Source organism: Pleurodeles waltl, chromosome 12 (assembly GCF_031143425.1).
Source record: "Pleurodeles waltl isolate 20211129_DDA chromosome 12, aPleWal1.hap1.20221129, whole genome shotgun sequence".
NCBI lineage: Eukaryota > Metazoa > Chordata > Amphibia > Caudata > Salamandridae > Pleurodeles > Pleurodeles waltl.
In genome coordinates, this window is record NC_090451.1 from 483365200 (window position 1) to 483383349 (window position 18150).

Consider the following 18150-nt stretch of genomic DNA (forward strand, 5'->3'; position numbering starts at 1 on the left):
ACAAGCCTACTGAAGCTATAAAGGCTGCATCTAACAATACCCCCAGACCTATTTCCACACTACCAGCTGGATCACAGGAGGGTTTTAGTGGGAGGTGGGAGGCCATGACTTCTCATGGGGAAGTGGAGGCAAACCCTAACAAGCACGTTAAGCCTGGAACTAATCTTACATTAAGTAGAGACCGCTTGGACTTACCGCCTGCCTCGTGCCCCTGTGTCTTAGTGCTGTCTGGGGTACCCTCCCCCTTTAGGGACTCACAAACTGAAACATGGTTGGAACTACATATCCAGTGTGTAGATTGGCTTAATAAACATAGACATTTTAACTTAAGCTACACAAATAAGATATTAATGGTGTGTACAGTTCGGTGGGTGGGGCGCTCATAAAAGGATATAGCAGGGGATTGCATCACTGTGCATTTTTTAAGGCCCCTTTGTGTAAAAAATGTGTTAAAATCTTCGGAAGTTTGGGGCCGCAAAGAATTGGAGATCTGTGCTGATCCTTTAGGGAACTTTTCTAAACCTGAAATGGTGGTAGACCAAAAGGGTAGTAGCAATAGTCATTTGCCTCACCTGCAATTTGAATCTCAAAATAGGTTTTCTGTCTTGATCTGGAGTGACTGGTGGGCTGTGCTGCTGTTAGTACAGTAGTTACACCAGATCCAGTAGCATGTTTACTACATCCTGGTGCCTCTTTAGTTCCTCTGAAGCACCTCGTCTCCAGTAATACAATTTTTTGGGTAGTGAGCTAGAATGTAGCAGGCCTCCAGTCCAAGATCACAGTACCAGAATGGGTGGCGCTTTATAAGACAATACGATGTATTTCCGGAAACCTGGGCAATGCAAGATATGTTAATTGATGGGTTTGAGTGTCATAGCATCCGAGTCACCCCTTCCGTGAACTTTCAGGTCTTCAAATATAAGACGGGAAAGACTTTGTATTTAATTAATTTTCATAATAATAATTTTACTAATTCCCTGAATACCACATTTTAAAGTTTATTTGAATTCATTGCATTGCTGCAAAGTAGGGTTGGCACTGTCTAGTCAGAGATTTTAATGCTAAGCTCAGTACTTATGCTAAGCAATATATAGTTTTACAGCAAATGGCAGTGATCCTTTTGATACCATGAGTGATACAGATACTCAGGGCGGAATTGATGGGCTACCTGGCATCCCATGATTTTAATAGTGTTATATGTGTAGCTCTGCTTGATGCGCTCCTGCTACAAATTTTTAGCAGTCGTGGCTATTCTTCTATAGTAGATTTTTTTATATCATCGAGTTAGGAAGATATATTGCTGTGTGGGAGGGTTGTTTCTTACGACTTCCCAGAGCATTACCCGATCAAAGAGGCTCTAATATTATCTCCCAGGCCCAATTTTAGACAGGAATGTGCAAACAGAACTTTTCAGCTGACCACTGATGGCTTGCACCTTGTCTGGAGGATGGCGGACCCTGGCCAACTTTTTCCCAATATAGGAACAGAGAACCCTAGCTTGGTAGAGGTTTGCTTATTTGAGAATGCTGTTGGTTGTGAGGCTGTTAATGCATTCATCAAGCTCTGTGAGAATATCAGGGCAAAGGTATTGCGCCCTCTGTGTGTGCTAGTTACTACACCCAGGACATCTGAAATTTACAGAGGCCAATCATCAAATGGGTATGGCATTGGCACTCAAACGGAAGGCCATACTGAGGTGACTTCCAGAAGTAAGGCCTACAAGGCGGTAATCAAAAGAAGAAAGATGGTAGTGCTTCAATCCTCATAGGATTCTCCTGCCTCTGCAGCTACCAAAAGGAACAGCAAGCTGTTTCGGGAGGCTGTGAAGGATATGAAGTGCCTAAGCCAAGCAGTGCCCCCAATTAGCTGCCATGTTTCTAGCAGAGCTTGGTAGACTCATTTTAGTAAAATCTTTGCCACACCCCAAGCATCAAGTGACACCATGGTAAGACCTAAATCAAAGGGACTCGAGTTATCCCTAGATGAGGTGTTAAAGACAATTGCTTAGAGTGTAGGAGGTAAGGCCACAGGGCTGTATGGCATCCGAGTTGATCTGATAAAATCCATTCCTAAGTTTTGGGCACCTTTGTTGGTGAATGTTTTTAATGGTTTTACCCACAGTCCTCTACTGAGTTCATAGAAACCTCCATAATTGTCCCAATTTTTAAAAAGGGGACCTGTTACAGGGTGATCGGTCCTACCAAAACACACAATGATCCAGGGCCGATCACATCGTGCCCCGGGTGCACGATAGAGAGGATACCTGACAGACGTCAGTGCGTCCCCGCGGAAAACCCGGAAGAAGGAATGCCGAAAGGCTAAGAGTGCGCGGATGCTGAGAGGGAGAGAGAGGAGGACGGGGAGAAGATGCGAGAGGAGCCGCAGCGACTGGAGTTGAGAGGAGACACGTGCATTCAGGAAAAGGACGTGAACCTAGATTACGGTCTGGAAGAGCAGCGACGGAAAGAGGACACAGAGGGAAAGCCAAGTGCCGGCGAGAACGACAAAGCCCTGCTTCTGGACTCAGCAGCCTGCCACGTCGGGGGAGGGACGTGGCTAGCAGAGGTATGTGCCCGTATTCGGGGCTCTGTAACCGTGCTATTTCAGGGAGGGAGGAATAACCAAAATAAAGGGGAAAATAGGGGAAACTGTGAAACATGTTTGATTTTTTTTTTTAAGTAGCATGATTTGTGAAGCACCTTCACCAGCACATTGCGAGCACCAACTAAAGTGACTTTCACTGAGTGGTCATGTTTTTGACACCAATACCCTCACTAATCCCCCCCCCCCTTTTTATAGAGAGTAAAAAAAATACTTACCCAGGAATATTAGACTTACCTTTCTTATTTTCTTTCTTTTCTTCGTTCGCTCCATCCCCTGTTTTGCCCTCACGCTCTGGGTTGACAGTAACCTGACTACGACACCCACCTAAAGGAGACAAGAGAAGGAACAATGGAACAACGAACCAGATAAGGAGGAAAAGAAGGAAGGCAGAGAGGCTAAAATAAGAACGCAAAAAGGCCTACTGAACGAACGCTAGTAGGGAGTAACGGAAACGAGAAAGGAAGCAAATCAAGCCCACAAAAACAGAATGTTTACTGGGAATAAACATAAGTGATTTCTTTTTATTTTCTCTAAAGAAGGGGCCTCCGTGGGGTATTAGGGAACATCCCTGAATAACCCACAACAGGACCGTTCACAGCCAGATTGCTAGAGGCCCATCTCCCTAATTGACACAATGGTTAAGATCTTGGGTAGAGCCTGTACAACAGGATAAGGGAGTGGGCTGAAGAGAAGTCCATATTGCATCCCTGCCAGCACGGCTTTAGGAGTCATGTTGGGACTAGGGAGCAATGTTTAAATTTGTCTTTAGTGACCAGGTAGTAAACCTGCTAAATGTTCTCCGTTGTATTTGGCTTTCATGGATTTGACTTCAGCGTTTGATTGTGTAAATCGCTCGAAGCTGTTGTCAAATCTTTTAATCTATGGAATGAATGAAACACTGGTTAATTTCTAGCTTATCTGCTTATGGATATGAAGGCCAGGGTCAGATTTAACACAAATGGTGAGGTTACAAATGGTGTAGAGGTCCACCGAGGTGTGAGGCAAGGATGTGTTTTAGCTACGCTTTTATTTATTTCATATGTAAATAACATATACCCTTTTTTTAAAGATCTAACCTCAGACATCTCAGCCATTAATGATTTTCTGTTGCCCTTGCTGTTATACGTGGATCATGCGGTTTTGATGGCATGGACCCCTAGAGCTCTGCACCTTTTAATTCATGGGTGTGCACATTTTATGGGTGATTTAGATTTACAGACTAATTTGAACAAGTCCTATAATATGGCCTGTGGATTGAAGAAATACAGTTTGTCTACTATGATGGTAGGCAACAATAGCCTGAAATGCACCACCACTTTTCCCTACCTACAGCTAACATTTACAAATACCAGTGCTGGGGCACCACATATTGCTGATTGTAGGGCGAAGTTAGCAAAAACGACCTCTTCCTTGTTTAGTTTACCACAGACCGGGGCACGCCTTTCTCTCTTTTACAAATGTATATGTTGCAGTGTATAGCGGCAGTAACTTATAGAGCAGGGGTGTGGGGCATCCAAAAATGTGATGCGATTCAGCTCGAGGAGAATAGGTTTTGCAGAAGTGTTTTGACGGCCCGATCTCTTCTTTCCGTTTGATCTATCATAGGGAATTGGGCATTCAGTTTGTGAAAGATTAAGTCAGTACTCGCCTGGCTTAGTTATATCTGGCATTGTGGAAGAATAAAGAAGCAAGACTTACAAGAGACATTAGTAAGGATTGCCTTAGTTGTGATAAAGGTATGGAGATTTCCTGGTTAGCCTACATGGCATTAAGCCTGCGTAAAGTCGGTATTTATCACGTTTTTATGGATTTGAGGGTGATATTAATATCAATAACAATCTGTTGTAATTGGCCTTACTCATCTTGTCGGAGTCTGACCATAGAGAAGAAAAAGCCTAGTATTGCTACTTATATGGACTCCCTAATGGTCAACCAGCCAGCAAGATATATAAAAAGAACAATGGGAGTGGAGCTCGTTATTTTATTTTAGGACAGGGACAATAAGACTCCTGTTATGTTTTCCCCTGGGTTTTAATGCTGGGCTTGACTATATACGTTGCCCTTGTGCTGGGAGGTCTGGGCAAACTATGGCGCATTTTACATTTGTTTGTGAATAATATTCTATGTATTCTAGACTCTTTTGGATTCCTCTTGTCAAGAGACGTAATATTAATAACTTCAGGGTTACTCTTCCGATCTTCTTTCATCTGGATGATGATGAGGAAATCTCCCCAGTTGGGACATTCTTGACAGCCGAAGTGCGTACCTGACACTCTATGAATACCGATTAAATTTGATGTAATTGTTTTATTGTATAGCAACTTGATTGTTTTTGCATGTTATTTTAGATCTTGTATTAAGATTATATTATGCTTCATCCTGATGGTATTTATTGTGATGTTTGTACATTTATGGATACACTCAGTATTCGAATAAAGTTATTTGATGATGATGAATGTCAAAGTTATTTTCTTCTCTCTAATAAAAACAATGATTTGGTTGTATTAACCCCCTCGGTGCCTTGGACGAGGTGGTCTCGTCCCAGCATACGGTTCCTGCACCAGGCCAACGGGGGAAGCGCTAGCCCCATGGGCCCCTCACCCACACCCCCCATCAGGGATGAAGGGATGAAAGGGGAATCGCTACCCCTTCCACCCCCAACCCCCCGATCTCCCCCAGTGACATCTGATGACGTCAGCACGCGATCGCGTGCTGACCTCATCAGAGGTCGCCTCCCGTCACGCTGGAAGCATTCTTCCAGCACGATGCGGAAGAGAAATGCTAAGCATTTCTCTTCCGCTCGGGAGGAGGGGGAGGGAGAGACATCGGAAGAAAGGAAAGGCTTTTCCTTTCTTTCAATGTCATTATGAGCATTTCTGCTGCCCGATCGCACAGCAGAAATGCCCACTAGACACCAGGGACTTTAGTTTTTTTAAAATTTTACATGGGGGGAGCGGCCCCTTGGGCAAGGGTCGCTCCCTAGGGGCCAAATAATTTTTAGGTCATTTCTGCCCCCCGTGGGGGCAGATCGGCCTAATATAATCAGGCCGATCTGCCCCCGGGGAGGCAGAAATGCCCACTAGACAACAGGGATTTTTTTTTGGGTGTTTTCTAATAAATTGAGCGGCTCCTTGGGCAAGGGTCGCTCTCTAGGGAGCCATATTATTTTTAGGCCATTTCTGCCCCCACTGGGGGCAGATCAGCCTAATATAATTAGGCCGATCTGCCCCCTGTGGGGCAGAAATGCCCACTAGACACCAGGGAATTTTTTTTTGTTTGTTTTTTTTTCTTTTATTTGCAGGGAGTGACCCCTTAGGCAAGGGTCGCTCCCTGGGGGCCAAATTGTGTTTAGCCCATTTCTGCCCCCACTGGGGGCAGATCGGCCTAATGTAATTAGGCCGATCTGCCCCCGGGGGGGGCAGAAATGGCCACTAGACACCAGAGATTTGTTTGTGTGTTTTCTAATAAAGGGAGTGGACCCTTGGGCAAGGGTCTCTCCCTAGGGGGCCATATTAGTTTTAGGCCCTTTCTGCCCTCCCTGGGGGCAGATCGGCCTAATATAAATAGGCCAATCTGCCCTGCGGGGGCAGAAATGCCCACTAGTCACCAGGGAATTTTATTTTTTTGTATTTGTTTTCTTTTATGTGCAGGGAGCGACCCCTTAGGCAAGGGTCGCTCCCTGGAGGGCCAAATTGTGTTTAGGCCCCTGGAGGAAGATCAGCCTAATATAATTAGGGGCAGAAACCTCTAGACACCAGGGACATATATATATTTTTATTTACTTTATCTTTTTATGTATGAGGAGCGACCCCTTAGGCAAGGGTCGCTCCACTGGGTGGCAAATTGTATTTAGGCCATTTCTGCCCCCCTTGAGGGCAGATCGGCCTATTTTTGTTAGGCCAATCTGCCCCCAAGGGGGGCAGAAACCACTAGACACCAGGGATTGGTGTGTGTATGTGTGTGATTTGTTTGGGGGGCAGCTCCTTGGGCAAGGGTCGCTCCCCATTGGGACACATTACTGTTGGCCATATCTGCCCCCGTTGGGGGCAGATGGGCCTATTTTTGGAACGCCCATCTGCCCCCAAGGGTGGCAGAAAGCTCACCAGAGACCGGGGAAGATTTTTTTTTCAAAATTAGAGGGTGGGGTTATGGCCATACCCCCACCCCAAATAAATGGGGCCAAAGTTGTTCTGCCCACCAGTGGGCAGATGGGGCAATTACCCCGATCCACATCCCGGGGGGCAGAAAGTCTACTAGATGCCATGAAATAAAATAAAAAAAAATAGTGGGGTAGTGACTACCAACTAGCATGGGCCTGGTTATGCCCTCACCCGAACTGAAGGGGCTAACAGTCATTCAGCTCTCCCCTGCACACTAAAACATCTTATTCCATGCCAAGCAAGAGGACATTTGATTTTTTTGGTTTTTGGTTTACATTTGGGCCATGAGAGCTTGGTAACTCTCAAAATCGCCCCACTTGGAATGGTGAGGGCTGCATTTTTTTTTACTTTGGGACACTGCCAAGTAGAAAAATCCACAAGACCTAGACACATCTGAAAACTAAACATCTAGTTGATTCCAGGGTGGTGTGCTTCACATGCACCCCGCACCATTTCCTTACCCACAATGCACTGCAAACCTGCAACTTTGCTGGAAAGCACACATTTTTCCCACATTTTTGTGATGGAGCCTTCCGGAATCTGCAGGAATCCACAAAATTCCTACCACCGAGCATTGTTTCATCTATACCGATAAAATTTCTGATGCACTTGTCTGCCTCAAAATGTTTTGTTTCAAACTGCCCTTTTGGACCCACTTTGGTTCCCCCTCAATTTCGACGTGTTTTAGGCTCTTCATTGTCACAAACACTTAGCCCACCCACACAAGTGAGGTATCATTTTTACCGGGAGACTAAGGGGAACGTTGGGTGGAAGGAAATTTGTCCTGGTGCAGTGATCCCACACAGAAATGTGGGAAAATGTGATTTTTTAGCTAAATTTGAGGTCTGCTGAGGATTCTGGGTAAGAAAACATTGGGGGATCCACGCAAGTCACACCTCCCTTGAATCCCTCGGGTGTCTAGTTTTCAGAAATGTCTGGGTTTGGTAGGTTTCCCGAGATGGCTGCTGAGCCCAGGACCAAAAACGCAAGTGCCCCCCGCAAAAACAGGTAGTTTTCTATTTGATCATTTTGAAGTGTCCAGATAGTGTTTTGGAGCATTTCCTGTTGCTAGCAGAAGGCCTACCCACACAAGTCAGGTACCATTTTTATCGGGAGACTTGGGGGAACACTGGGTGGAAGGAAATGTGTGGCTCCTCTCAGATTCCAGAACTTTCTGTCACCGAAATGTGAGGAAAAGGTGTTTTTTTAGCCACATTTTGAGGTTTGCAAAGGATTCTGGGTAACAGAACCTGGTGAGAGCCCCACAAGTCACCCCATCTTGGATTTCCCTAGGTCTCTAGTTTTCAAAAATGCACAGGTTTGGTAGGTTTCCCTAGGTGGCGGCTGAGCTAGAGGCCAAAATCCACAGGTAGCCACTTTGCAAAAAACACCTCTGTTTTCTTTGAGAAAATGTGATGGGTCCACTTTGTGTTTTGGGGCATTTCGTGTTACGGGCACTAGGCCTACCCACGCAAGTGAGGTACCATTTTTATCAGAAGACTTGGGGGAATGCTGGGTGAAAGGAAATGTGTGGCTCCTCTCAGATTCCAGAACTTTCTGTCACCGAAATGTGAGGAAAAAGTGTTTTTTTAGCCACATTTTGAGCTTTGCAAAGGATTCTGGGTAACAGAACCTGATGAGAGCCCCACAAGTCACCCCGTCTTGAATTCCCCTAGGTCAAAAATGCACAGGTTTGGTAGGTTTCCATAGGTGCCGGCTGAGCTAGAGGCCAAAATCCACAGGTAGGCACTTTGCAAAAAACACCTCTGTTTTCTGTGGAAAAATGTGATGTGTCCACGTTGTGTTTTGGGGCATTTCCTGTCGCGGGGACTAGGCCTACCCACACAAGTGAGGTATCATTTTTATCGGGATACTTGGGGGAACATAGAATAGCAAAACAAGTGTTGTCTTTCTCTAAATTTTTTCCTTCCAAATATTTGACAGTGTGTAAAAAAGACGTCTATTTGAGAAATGCCCTGTAATTCACATGCTAGTATGGGCACCCCAGAATTCAGAGATGTGCAAAAAAAAACTGCTCCTCAACATCGTATCTTGTGCCCATTTTGGAAAAACAAAGGTTTTCTTGATCCCTATTTTTCACTCTTTATATTTCAGCAAATGAATTGCTGTATACCCGGTATAGAATGAAAACCCACTGCAAGGTGCAGCTCATTTATTTGCTCTGGGTGCCTAGGGTTCTTGATGAACCTACAAGCCCTATATATCCCCGCAACCAGTAGAGTCCAGCAGACGTAACGGTATATTGCTTTAAAAAATCTGACATTTCAGGAAAAAGTTACAGAGTAAAACGTGGAGAAAAATGGCTGTTTTTTTCAATTAAATTTCAATATGTTTTTAATTCAGTTGTTATTTGCTGTAGGAAACCCTTGTAGGATCTACACAAATTACCCATTGCTGAATTCAGAATTTTGTCTACTTTTTAGAAATGTTTAGGTTTCTGGGATCCAGTATTGGTTTCACACCCATTTCTGTCACTGACTGGAAGTAGGCTGAAAGCACAAACAAATCGTGAAAATGGGGTATGTCCCAGTAAAATGCCAAAATGGTGTTGAAAAATTGGGTTTTCTGATTCAAGTCTGCCTGTTCCTGAAAGCTGGGGAGCTGGTGATTTTAGCACTGCAAACCCTTTGTTGATGCCAATTTCAGGGAAAAAACCACAAGCCTTCTTCTGCAGCCGTTTTTTCCACTTTAAAAAAAATAAAAAGGAATGTTTACTGTATTTTGGCAAATTTCTTGGTCTCCTTCAGGGGAACCCACAAAGTCTGGTTACCTCTAGAATCCCTAGGATGTTGGAAAAAAAAGGACGCAAATTTGGCGTGGGTAGCTTATGTGGACAAAAAGTTATGAGGGCCTAAGCACACCCTGCCCCAAATAGCCAAAAAAAGGCCTGGCACCTGAGGGGGAAAAGGCCTGGCAGCGAAGGGGTTAATCTATAAAAAAATGCTTCTATGCATACCTATGCAGCTCTGTAAAAGTTGAATGAAGACCTAGAGGGGTCTGATCAAACAAAATTATATCACCTGCATATAATAACATATGGATATGTTTGAAGCTGGCTTTCAGGGGATAATATTTTCAGTTTTTTGTGGCTTGGAAAGTCAGAGAGATACTAATACTCAGAGTAAACCACTTAGGCTCACCACCCCAGATAACTTCCTCCATAGAGTTGACCTGCCAACTATATCGAATATGTGGAAAAGTCATAAAAAGCTACATATAAAAATAACGTATTCCTAACAACATATTTAGCTAATAAAAACAGCAAGACAGCTGTTTTATCTGTAACAGAGTAATTTACTCTAAAACCAGACTGTTCCAAAGGGATAATGTTTGCATCCTCAGCCCAAATCTTGAGGTGATCCAATTCATAGTGAAAAGTTTCCCCATTGCATCCAGCAATGCAATTTGATGATAGATACCTGGGACTTCTCTGCTTCCTTTCTTGTGCAGAGGGACAGGGATGCTCATTCTCCAGGATTTCGGCAGTAGGCCAGTGGAAAAACAGTATTCAAATAGAGGTACCAGCAATTTGTCCCTCAATCCTGGATTGTTATTCAAAACTAGGAAAGGGATTTCATCTGGGGCCATTGCTCAAAAGGTCCTTGCTTTTCTCAAGAAACTTTTCATCTGATCCTTAGAGGGCTACTGAATAGGTTCAAATGTTTGAATGGACAATCCCAAGGGATTTATGTCCTTATTTGGTTTGTATAAATCCCTGATGTAATCAGACCAGATTTCCTGTGATATCTTGTTTACTGGCAGGCCGTTTTTCAAACTGGAATTAAGGGCAGTTATACATTAAAGAACTCGAGCATTTTTTTAAAGCCCCTTGTTGTAGAGTAACCCAGACAATGTCCTGCTTCCTATACTTTAAAGACCTTCTATGGCGTTTGCTCTTCTCTTTCGATTATTTTATCTTTGTACGAATTTTAGAAATATTTTTTGCAGATTTATATATTAATTTCTATTGTTCCATCTCATCCTTGAGAATGCCAACATTTTGAGACCTCCTATTTATTAGTTCAAAGGCAGGAATCTGATTGCTCATCTTGGACATGGTCACAGCAATCAAAGAAGCAGAAGCCTTTTAATTAAACTTGGCTGTATTAAGGGGATTCCAAACTAGTCTTTAGATATTTAAATAGATGTCCGCCGTCCCTTGCATTCTTCCAGTGACCAGTCATTTACAATTTCAAGAGTTAGTTCCATCGCAATGGAATGAGGCCCTGGGGGGAACTGCCAAGTGACCGAGGTCTCCCCCCCCCCCCGGGATTGTCAGGGGAGGGTGGTACGGCCCGGGGCAGCGTGGGCTATTTTGAGGCTTTTTAGGTAGGCATCGGGAGGAAATATATATAGGGGGCCATTTTGTACCAGCCACCATTTTGTCAGTAGGTGACACAGTGGACGGTAGTGGAGGTGTAGGCGGAGGTTTTGCTCCGGGGGCCAAAAAAATAAAGAAACTAGACAAGGAAGTGGCGGAAGGTCGCATGGCTGGCACTTTCTCAGTTTGGCCGATGCAGAATTTGATTGTCTCGCCGATTGGTGTTGTCCCCAAAAAGGAAGCAGGCCAATTTCGGTTAATCCAACACCTATCCTGGCCTGAAGGCTCCTTGGTAAATGATTTTATACCGGTGGAACTGACAAGAGTCTCCTATGCGTCAGTAGACGTGGCAGTTGAAATGGTGGAGTCTATGGGGCCTTGTGCATTGATGGCTAAGACGGACATAAAATCAGCCTTCTGCTTGTTGCCAGTTCACCCCCTTGACTTTGAGCTGCTTGGAATTCAGTTTCAGGGGAAGTGGTATGTAGACAAGGCGATCCCGATGGGGTGCTCTATCTCTTGCTCTCTATTTGAATGTTCCAGTACTTGCCAGCAGTGGATTTTCACGAGGGTCATGGGGCACAGACACGTGACGCATTATCTTGATGATTTTTTCTTTGTGGCACAGCGGGATTCTCAGAGGTGCATGGAGGGTCTACAGCAATTCAAAGCGGTGATGGGGGACCTAGGTGTGCCCTTGGCCCTCGAGAAGACCATGGGGCCCGGTACAGCTTTGTCATTTTTGGGGATTGAACTAGATACGGTGAGCAGGACGGCCCGACTCCCTGACGACAAAAAGGTTTGGATGTTGCAGACTATTTACGCTATGTTGGGAAAGAGTAAGGTGACTGTGAGGGAAGTGCAGGTGTTGCTGGGTCATCTCAATTTGCCTGCAGGGTGGTGAGAGCTGGACGGACTTTTTGCAGAAGGCTGGGACTATCTTTGGCGGGGCTTTCCCTTCCTCATCATCACCTTAGGCTCAAAGCCGGTATAAGGGAAGATTTGCACACGTGGTGTCTCTTTCTGGACTCCTTCAACGGCATTCTGTTGCAGGTGTGGCGCGAGTATGAGTGGAATGTATAGATTTTTTTTTTATGCCGGGGGCTCATGGCTTTGGACTGTATTGGCAAGGACTTTGGAGTACGGAAGATTGGCCAGCAGCCTGGATGAATGGAGGGCGCAGTATAGCGTTTCTCGAGTTGTTTCTGCTGGTGGTGGCAGTATGTTTGTGGATGCATCTGCTACAGCACAAATGGGTACAGTTTCCGGTGGATAATCTAGTGGTGGTGCAGATGGTTAACAGACAGTCGGCCAGGAAAGCTCAGGTTGAACAGCTGCTTCGGGTGTTTGTTTTGCAGTGTTTGCGACAGGATATTCTATTTAGGGCGCAACATGTACCCGGTGTGGACAATGACATTGCGGACGCTCTGTCTCATTCACAGTGGGAGAGATTCCATGGGTTAGTCTCCGGCGTGCCCCTGAACAGAACAAGAATGCCAGACAGGATGTGAAACATAGGACCAACAGGATGCTTCAATTGGTGCTGAATTCCTTAGCGCCCTCCATGCGACGTACCTACATGGGCGCATGGCAGGAGTTTTTGAGATCGGGAGCTCGGAGGAGAGTGGTGCATGCTGACAGGGTGGAGGATGTGGTTCGGGTCATAATGGATTTAATTGCTCTGGGACGGTCCAGGGTGGCTATAGCCGGTAAGCTGGCGGCACTGGGGTTTATGGGTAAGCTCTTCTGGGGATATCACCCGTCGGCAGGGGAACTGGGGCAGAGAATTCTTGAGGGTTGGGAGAGAGAGGGAGGTAAGAGAGGGAGAGTGAGACAGCCTCTGTCGGTGAGTTTGTTGAAGGGGTTGTTGGAGATCATGAGTGTGGTGTGCGTGAGAGAGCGAGAGTCTTTGTTGTTTCAGACACTCATGTTGTGGATGTTCTTTGGGGCCTTTCGTGTTTCTGAATTACTGGGTACTGGTCTCAAAGCTGGCATTTCATGGGAGAATATTTCCTTAGATAGGGCAGGTGTTACGATTAGGTTGCAGTCCTCCAAGACAGCTCAAGTAGGGAGAGGGTCAGATGTCAGGCTGCGTCGGTACCTGGTGGCTGCCATTTGCCCTTTAGCACTGGTTGAGCAGTGGCGTCAGCACACTACGTTCCGGGGAGGAGCGTTTTTTCGACATGAGAATGGCAGGGTAGTTACAGCATACCAGCTTTTAGCGGTTATGAGGAAGGGTTTAGCCATGTTGGGACAGGACGGGGAACAATTTGGGACCCATTCTTTTAGGATTGGGGTAGCTACAGAGGAAGGAAGGAGGGGGTGGGGTAGGGCGTATCTCATGGCGTTGGAGAGGTGGAAGTCAGATAGCTTTAAAAGATATGTGCTGTCAGGGCACATTGGTTTTTAAGAAATATAATGCTTGTGTTTTTTCCCCTTACAGGTGAGGTGCCTGGTCCAGAAGTTGCTTTCCTTTCAATTTGGGTGGTGGGACATTTGTTTAATAAATGGGCGCACAAACAAGCGTGCAGAACTGCCATTGGAGAGAACCTGGGTTTGGACAGGAATCGCTACCATGTGCGTTGGGATGCAAAAGGAGGTTTAAGGTGGTGCGAATTATTACCTCATCTGCGGTGCAGCGTTTTGTCCTGACATTTTGATTGTGCATGCATGGGAGAATGATCTGGTTAAAACAACGGGACTTGATTTAATAAAAAGCATGAAGAAGTACTTAGAGGAGATTTGTGGTAGGTGGGGAGGCTGCCATGTGGTCCTTACAGGTTTTGTACTGCGTCGGGTGTGGCGGGGGCTAAGAAGCCCAGCGCCATTGAGAGGGCCAGGAGGAAGTTAAGCAAAGAGATTAGCAGTTTCTGTGCAGACCGGGGCATCACTTTTATGGAGCACAAAGATTTACTGTTCGAGGATGCAGAATTCTTCAGGGGGACGATGTGCATTTGCTTTTCGTGGGGATGGAACTTTACTTATTGCATATAAAGGAGACGTTGAAAATGATGCTTCGCGAAACTTGATGTGGAGGTCAGTGGGGTTGGGGGGGGGTAAGAAAAGCCGGGCTAGCTGGCTTTTCTGGTGGTGACAGTGAGTCTTACATGAGAAAAAGAAATACGTATGGATAGCGAATCTGACAGGACCCTAGCAGTTATTGAGTTATTGAAAAGGGGGACAACAGACGGACAGGAAGGTAGGCTGACGTTAACAGTTATGACACTGGGAAGGGACGATTGTCAGGTTGCATTAAAGAAGGGATAAGGTCAACAAACGGGTTTGACAAAGAAAACAGGAACGGACAAATATATCTGGGCAAGGAAAAAAGGAAAGGGGAGGGTGGAGGGAAGGGTAGTGGAGGGGGGAGGATTTTGAATAGGTGATGTTGTTCGTTAGTGAGGTTTTAGTTTTGTAAGGCATAGGCCAAGGTTTGTTATTTGTAAGTGCACCTGTTTCTAATAAAGCAGTCTTTTCCACACTCAGCAAGAGTCATATTTCCATGCCCTCTTCCCCAAAGGAGAACATGGTCACAATAAGGTGTGTCTGTTATACAAAAGTGAGATATTGGATGGAAAATCGCCTAAGATGTAGTCCATAACAAAAGTGCTACTGGGCCTGCGTCTGGTTACAGTGGTTGGAATGTCAGCATCTTTCTGTCCTTTTAAGACGGCCGTTCCTAAGTGATTTATTTCTTCCAAAAGAAGATCGCCACGTCTATCACTTCTAGTGCGTTTTGGAAAGGAAGCCTCTGATTTATTTCAGCTTCCCTCAAGACCAATGTGCTAGTGTAGATTCAACAGTTCGATATTTTTGCATTAAAGTCTCCTGTAATTAGAAGACCAGTAGATTTTACTTCGCCTCGTATTTCCTTTGTTTTCGAAAATGCTTTCTACTATGCAACTGCTCTGACTACCTGGTGGCATGTATACAGTAAAAAAATTAATAACTACCGCGAGAACGTGCTGGGTTTGGAAATGAACTCTTGAGCACTGAAAAAAAATACTTTCAGATGGAATAGTTTGAGTTTTCCAGTCAAACTCAGTAGAAAGTAAAATGCCCCCTGCCCCTCCACCCCTTCCCCCCACCACATGGCCTCTATTTGTAGACATAGCAGGGCAAATAAACACGTAGTAAGATTCGACTTTTAATGTTTCTGTAGATCATGTTTGTTTGAGGCAAATCGAAGCAGGGTTGCGTCATTTAAGGTCGTTTATTTTCCTTTAATCTATCGCTGCCATATTCGATGATAAAATAACAATGTTGTTCCAGCTAAACAAATCGTGATTTCATGGCGGTGGTATTATTGCTGGTCAGTGCTTCAGATAGCCATGCCCAAGATAGATCTTTCTTAGGATAGAGGACAAGCTCTATCTACTTCCTGTGGTTTCATTAATCTTCAGATTGGACTAATCTCAATGAATAAATCGCGCTTGCTGTTTCCGGTGAGGAGCACCGGCACTTATTTTTGAGGGCTGGCACTTATTTTTCTGCCTCAAGCATTTACTGCGAGCCAAAGACACATATGGGAAAGACTATGGGAGAAAGTAGAAAGCTGCAAGAGTGAGATGAAGGGGCAGGGAGGGGCTGTAAATGGATTTAAGAGGCCTGAGATAGCTTCAGGATTACACTGCCTCAGTATTCCGTGTTCGCACATTTAATTGTAGTAGCCGCATGTATAAGAGTAGGGCTTTGGGCACCAATTTACAAATTAAGCACTGACACTTCTACTTTTATAGATCGGGCGAGTGCATGCAAGTCTCTTGGGCAGTCTAGAGAGTGTATATTTAGATAGGAGGAGCTATTGGTATGATTATGAATAATACTATACTGCTTCCCCTATCCCAGATCTTCTTGGTTAGGTTTAGAATTCCGTTCTTCCTGAAGAAATTAGTATTTAAAATAAAAATATCACAGGCTAAATTAGATCACAATTCTGCTCTTGCAAATTTAAAATTATTATTTTCAGGAAAGATACTTTTTATTTCAGCAGAAGAGAGCGATTTCAAAAGTAATACATTTAAAATGTCCTTTCTGTTTAGTTAAAATCAATTGTAGTTGAAGCTAACAGAGTTTAACTTGTTATTCTCGTTTGCTAATAATATTTCTGATGACACAGAGTTCTGAACTTCTCGGTTTCGTCGTGGGAATTCGTGAGATTAATAATTGAAGGCAAATGGATTAAGCAACGAGTTCACTCTGGTCTTATTTATCGCTGAGGTTAACCTTTGCTCAACCACCTCATGAGAGAGGTCCAGGGCAAAGCTTGAGGGTCCAAAAAGGGTTCTTCATTATAAGCAGATAATAATTGTTTACGGAACCTTATTTTCCGCTTCCCTTTTTTGGAATCTCCTGTTTCTTGTTAGAATTTTGTTTCTTCCTTTCTTTTCTGCTTTCACTTTAATAACAGTGCCTGGCGCCATATTATGTTGAATTTTCTTCTTAAAGCAGGACCAAGTTGCTAAGGTTGGATCCCTTTTTCTCAAATATAGGGAACCTGCTCCATGGTGTTGAACTTTTGTTCTTATCCAACTCGTCTATCTCTTTTCTTTGGCACCACATCAAAAAAATTCTTTAAGGAATAGACAACAAAATAATTTTTTCTTCTTGAGAGTTTTTGTCCAATCTGGGGTCCCCATCTGCATTGCTACGTCCTTTTTCATTATCACAGACTTTTTAGAATTCTGACAAATTTCTTACATTGCTAGTAGAGGAAGATGTATGCGCTGTGGACTTCCAGAGATAGCTGACTGCTTTCAAATAAAGCCAATGTCTCGCTTGGGGAAGGGGTGTAGTGTATGCTCTGAGTTGTCACAATCTTTAAATATTTGTTGAATAAAAGTTTACACAATCGATAACATCTGGGAAGGCATAATCCATCTGGTGCCATTGCAACCAGTTGAGAATATCCCTTCTATGGGTGTCATTTTCAAGGAATTCTTTTGGCTGTAATATTATTGTATATTATTATTATTATATTATTGTACATTATTCCAAGTAGCAGATTCGGGAAATAAGGTAGAATTTTCCTTAAAGGGGCTTTGCCTTCTGGGGTTAGCTAACTCCACTGGCTGGTCGAAAGGTATTATTGGCGGAGAAGCAAGTGATCCTGAAGTGAAAAAGGTTGGAATCTATGGCACATTTTGTACTGCTCCAATGTGTGGGGCTTGCTGGTTCACCTTGGTTGTACTTCTATAATTAAATGATGCATGTGGAGAGCTCCAATAAAATTGTTTTTATTTCTCACTTTTTTGATAGTCATAATTACTCTTTCACTAATGTGCTGCTCCAGGGGAAAGGTGTGGGAGAGGGAAGCAAAGAAAAACGTATTATTCAATAGAGCAGTCAGCCAGCTAGGCCTAAACCCCCCCCCCCCCACCAAGCCCACTTGTGAAAGCAATATAAAATCCCAGCTGTATGACTTTTATGGAGGGGAGTAAAACTTAAAATGGTGTGTGTATCACAAACTACACCATTTACCATCTCTAGCTTCTATCAACCGGTGTGGGCACCAACCAGCATTTTTCCCTGCTTTTGGTGCACTCAGTCCTTTGCACACGCATTGATTCCAGGAGAAATTAGAAGGAATTACATCTGATCCTGAATAGTTTGTGTGTGTCACAGGCCGCACCATGCGCCGCCTCCGCGCCACTCAACCCCCACAGGTGTGTGTTACAGGCCGCACCATGCGCCGCCTCCGCCGCCACTCAACCCTCACAGGTATTGCACAGGACTCAACTTGCATAGGTAATACTCTGCACTTTTCGCTCAAAGGGCAGAGCTCTATGAATTCATGCACACCTGATATACGAAAAGTCCAAGCTCCATTCCTGACCCACTGTGCTTGCACCCCACCAAAGAGTCACAAGATATATGCAAAAAATGGCAATTAATTGTGCAAGCTCCATTAAGAAAAACATTAAAAAAGGAAAGTAACAAAGCAAGTGTTCAACAGATGATGGATCAAGAATGTGTTCTGTGATATGGGATTACAATAACAGTTTACCCCTCAAACTTTTGCAGCAGTTTGGTGGGTAAAACTCT